At 34.6% G+C, this 5599-nt stretch overlaps 1 non-coding gene across 1 annotated transcript; it reads left to right on the top strand.

Moving 5' to 3' along the window:
* Positions 1 to 813: 813 nt before the first annotated feature.
* Positions 814 to 919, top strand: LOC128285836 (small nucleolar RNA R71). Its single transcript, XR_008276384.1, has one exon. It is a non-coding gene; the product is annotated as a small nucleolar RNA R71 (small nucleolar RNA).
* Positions 920 to 5599: the final 4680 nt, after the last annotated feature.

The following is a 5599-nucleotide window of genomic DNA, read 5'->3' as shown; positions in this document are numbered from 1 at the left end:
ACTATTGGCTTGGTTACTTTTTCTAGTCTTGGGTTTTCTAGGTTACTCAATACTTTGCCCGAATGGAGCACAATTGCTTTTACATGCTCCTTTCCTTCTCTCAAAGGATTATTTTCTCTATTGCTCGAGATTCCCATGCCATTTGCCTTTTCATATCTCCCATCATAATAATCAATTGGCTCATTTTATCTTCCAATTTAGTCATTATTTTTACGGTATTTGTGCACTCAGACTACACATGTTTTACTTTAGTTCTCATCGACTGCATCTCCCTCACAATCTGATCCAAGTGTTGACCACATACAATATGGTTATTTGAGTTGGCCATTTCCATAGGCTTCTATAAGTAAAGAGGTTGATAGTTAGTATTTTTATTTAGTTGCGTACTGTTACCTTCTCCTTGATTTCTGCCCCATCTTGGGTTTGGGTAATCTCTCCAATTGGGATTTTAAGTGTTTGAATAAAGGTTTCCACCCCTATTCCCAACGTAGTTGACATCCCCGGTTGGATTATTAATGTAATGGAAGAGAGGTTCGTCTCCTCCATATATAGATGACACACTAGATTAGGACTTTATCGGTTGAGTTTGTCAATAATTTGTTGATATCTATCATTTTCCAAGACAACTTTTACTGTAAATGGTTTCTGTCCATATGTATAGTGTTCGGTTGGCCACTGGCAGGAATTTATCACCATATTTTCTATCAATTCATACTCATCTTTGTATGTTTTGTTCATTAGGGCTCTATCTAGTCCTAAATGTACGTGCACATCCAACCCATTATAGAACATTTCAGTCTTAGCCACACAGGTAATTCATAATGTTGGCATCTGTGTAGTAGTGTTTTAAAATACTCCCAAGCTTCATGAAAGCTTTCTCCTTCTAACTGTTTGATTGTTGTGATCTCTCTCCTCAGTTGAACCATCTTTCTAAAGGGAAAGAACTTTTGTAGAAATTTTCCTACAAGTTTATCCCATGTCGTGATGGATCTTGGCGCCTGCGAATCTAACAAAGAAAAGGTGTTATCAGTTAAAGAGAAGGAAACAACCAAAGATGTGTATTTAGTGACCCTGTTGTATTTAAATGTATCATAAAGCTGAAGAAACCACTTTAAATGCTGATTTAGGTCTTCCGTGATTGTGCCCTTGAACTGCAAACTATTCTGGATCATCTAGATCATGGCCGATTTATTTAAAAATTGTTAGCCATGGTGGTTGGCCATTCGGTAGTGCATAACCCCTTAGATTTCTTTCATTGCGTGCCATTTGTATGTTTGCGGGTAGCTGCACGGGTGGTGGAGGTAAGTCCTGTGGGTTATTATCGTTAATCTCGTCAAATAGTGGATTATCGCGTGGTAAATTACCTATAGCAGGTGGTTGATTCTGCATCTGTTGTTGTTGTTGTTGTTGCTATCAATGATTTTGGCGAATTAGTCTTCCAAACCAATAGCTGGCTTTATAGGTGTTCCCCTACTACGAGTCATATACTAAAACCAAAAAGAAAATAAAAGATGTTAGTAAAAATAAAGATAAAATTTGTATCTATAATTTATTAATTTCCTAATTATTCTACTAAATGCAAAAATTAAAATCAATTTAGATGCGTTGCCTCCCCGCCAACGGTGCAAACAACTTGATTGCCTCCAGACATAATAACATCTAGAGTGTGAATACTGCAACTAAAAGATATGAAATAGAGGCGGTGTCCACAAGTATATTGATCAGGTTGTAATATAGTTTTACAGTGGGATAAGTGAGTATTCTGAGGATCGTACCTAAGAGAGGCGAGTACTAAATTAATTCTAACCTAAAAGAAAATAGATCTAATTAGTATTTTAAAAAAATTATATTATGATAAAGCATAAAAGAAAGATTTTCTTGGTTTTTATAAATAAGGAAATAAAAAAAAGCAAAACCCTAAATAAAAAGGACTTCAGAAAACTAATTTATAAACTTAATCAATTCTAGGCATGGGTGATTAACTCTTTTCGTTGGTCATAACTAATTCCTATTTTAGATTTCTACTCAATCAACTAGTCATTACTCTAGTAAGATCTCTTGATCTTCCACTAGACTAATGTGTCAACATGAACTACTTATATCTCGACCTTACAGTCCAGATCGGTTTAGGGCTAAGGTGTTTACAGATAGGCTGTACCAATTTTGGGTGAATTCTCACCTAAATAACTTCTTAGGGTCATCAAGCCTAGGGTTTAAGTTCTTTGTCTCCCAATATCTGATTCATTAAGAGAACCCCACTTAGTAATCAATTAATCACACCTCCACTCGCTAACCCCCCATAAGAGGATTAGTTCCTTATGGATCATCTTATGAACACAATAAAATTGAATCTAAGCATAAACATAAATAAAAAATAAAAAGTAGAGTTCAGAGAATCTTGTCTGTATTTGATAGATGAAGCGCAGAAAATCCAGTAGCGTTTCATAATGTTTACAAACCATGTCTCCGAAGAACACATATAAAAGCCTAAAGGAAAGAAAAATTGAAAACTAAGCTTACAAAGAAAACTTAAAGTATGAAAAGCTATCTTCCACAAGCATTTTAAGAGCCTATTTATAGAGTTAGGGTTCTCATCGTCCTCAACCCAATGTCAGTTGATGTTCTCGTGTTTAATTTACATTGTATGGACCAAAATGCCCCTGGCTCGTAAGTATTTCTTATACAAGGCCGATGTCGCGAGTCCCAAGTCCCTATGTCACAACATCGAAGATAGTATGCATCGTTCAAGGGTGTGTCACAACATCAAAGGAAGTATAGCAATTCTGGCATTCTGCTCCCTTTATTGCAACACCAAACTTCCCGTGTTGCGACATAGTGACTAGTATTAAGTTTCTACGCCCTTGAATGGTCTCATGAACACTTACTAAGTACGTTAGCTAGCCTTTACGCCTTATTCAACCCCTAAGGTTAATAAAAGACTCAAAATACACTTTTTATTGAATTTAAACTAAAATATAAAAACTTAACTAAAACATAATAAAAGTGCTTGTATTCAAGGTCCTCAAGTACGAAAACTAGTTTAATTTGCTATACCGAATTATGGTAGATTAGTAAGACACATGCATCATCTTAATGCATATCGTACTATTGCAAAAATGTTTTCAAACATTTTCCTAATACAAAGATATTAATATATGAATGTTTTATTTTTAGTTAGAAAATGACACCAACTCCTTTAATGAACATACTCTCTAAAAACAAATGGAATGGAAAAGGAACATGATGATTGTCTTAGTTGTGAGAAATTTAAAATAGTTCTTGATTATAAGTGCCCATCGACCACTGAAGTTGAGGCTAGAAAATAATGGGAGGAGTCTGATGAGATAGCTCATTGTTATAAGCTGGCAAGCATGACCGACTCCCTATATAAGCAACTGGAGAGTTGTAAGACTGCCAAAGTGGTTCTGGATAAGCTAGAAGACATGTTCAGAGGCCAAGATGCCTTGGCTTGACAGTCTACTATAAATGCATGGTCATGCTCAAATAGATTGATATGAGATATCACACTTATTTGTTTATTGTTGTCTACTTAAAATATCAAGAAATACGAGATTGGACTATACAAGTGTGATTATACCATGACTAATGTCCAATATAGATATAAATGACAAAATGATATAATATTTGAAAAGTTTATCACAAAAAGGTTATGTCAAATCACGACTTCTTGTAACTTGGGTAGTAATGATGCCTTGTTAGATGCCACTCATTCCTTGTAAAATTAGAGATGTTCTAGTATTACTACTAATGTTACAAGAACCTATAGGGCCATACCATATGGTTAAAGCAAACAAACTTCACGCAAATACATTGTGCGTATACCCTTCAACATACATCTTTGGCAGACTGTATCGTCTGACGGGTAGTATTGCCTGGCGAATTGTATCATCTAGTGAACTGTATCACTTAACGGGTAGTATCACCATGTGAATTATATCATCTGGCAGATGGTATCACTTGGCAGATTGAATGATGAAATGTGCAAGTGTACACAATTGTAACAAGTAATAAAGTGACAAGTAAATGACAAGTTATAGTACCTACAGGGACTGTGAAAATAATTATTTATGAATGCTATTTAAAACACTTTCGTTAAAAAAATATTTTGCTTGAAGAGGGTGATTAAAAACTAAGATTTTAAACTAAATAAATAAATCTCAAATGCACGATTTCAAAATACATGTTTAATCAAGATGACATAATTGTGTTAGAGTAATTACATTTCTTATCTTAGAATTATTAAACTCATGTTTATATTGATACGAATAAATTCACGGAAACTCAGTAATTTGCTAACTTATTAACATACTCACCTACCAAAATCCATTCATCTCTTGGACATATCTCTGTGTCGATTCAATCAATTAAACAAATCTTAATAGGAAAATATGTTATAGCACATACATACTTATTAAATTGAAATAATCTCTTAAACATATCCCTATGTCAATTCAAACAATTAACTCGATTTAATAGGCACATGAAAGACTATGTGAGGTAACGAAGTATCCTTACCTTGAAATAGTTTAATCATAATAATCTTGCAAGTTATGCAAGTTATGCACTGATTAAGTATTGTGTCCATTAATTACAATTTCAATCCGTTTAAATAATTAATTCATTAGTTACCTAACAATTGTAATGCAAGAATAACTTAGTCATGATTTTACTTAATCAAGCATCTTACCGAGGCCTATAACAACATAAATACAATTTCAACAATTTAAGAAGACGAAATGCAATCAACATAACACGAATTAAATTCAAGCTAAATTGATTAAATTAACCATTCCAACGACATAAATATTCATAAGTATGTTTGTAATGCCCCGAATTTTGGGCTTGGAAGTATTAGGTCTTAAGCATGGGAACAGTTAGGAGGCTGCTTCAGTGGTTAAGTGTCTTGGGAAGTGTATAAGAAGTCTTGGGTTCAAGCCTTGGCTTGTGCAAAAATTTTGTTTTTATATGAATAAACCCTGTCTCTAGTTAGTAGGCTTTTAAATAAATGTGAGTATTTCATATCAAAATGGTCCTGCTAGTCTAGTGGTTAAATGGGGTGTCAAAACCCAAGTGGTCTTGGGTTCGAGTCCTTGGGCGTGTATGAGTGTGTTTTATTTTTCTGTTTGGCCGTGTGGTGTGGTGGGGTCCTAGTTAAATTGAAACTTCATGAGGTGGAGTTGTTGTGGGAGGTTAAGGAGAGTTTTAAGGAGAAAATTCACCACAATTTTAGGCATTTCTTATTTTATTCACACAAAGTTTAGTTGTTCCTAATTTTTGACGTTTTGGAAATCATTCTCTCGACCGAATCTCCTCTTTAGCATCCGTTTCTCCTTTCTTTTGTTTTGGCGACTATTCCTAGCTTGTTGATGCCGATTGTGTTGTTCATTTTTTTAAGTAGTATTTTTTCTCTACTGATTGTTCGTCCTCTCTCCATCTTTCTTTTCCTTTTTGTTTTACTTTTTCTCTATTGTTTTCTGTCCCACCTTGCTGCCGAATCTCGGTTCTTGGCACACCACCCTTCCTTTCATTCTCTTTATTCGTATAGTCTTTCAGTGCAACTTTGAGTCTTGTGCACGCG

This window comes from Gossypium arboreum, chromosome 12 (genome assembly GCF_025698485.1).
Source record: "Gossypium arboreum isolate Shixiya-1 chromosome 12, ASM2569848v2, whole genome shotgun sequence".
Taxonomy (NCBI): domain Eukaryota; kingdom Viridiplantae; phylum Streptophyta; class Magnoliopsida; order Malvales; family Malvaceae; genus Gossypium; species Gossypium arboreum.
The sequence above is the reverse complement of the archived record's forward strand: the minus strand, read 5'-3'. Positions and strand labels throughout refer to the sequence as shown.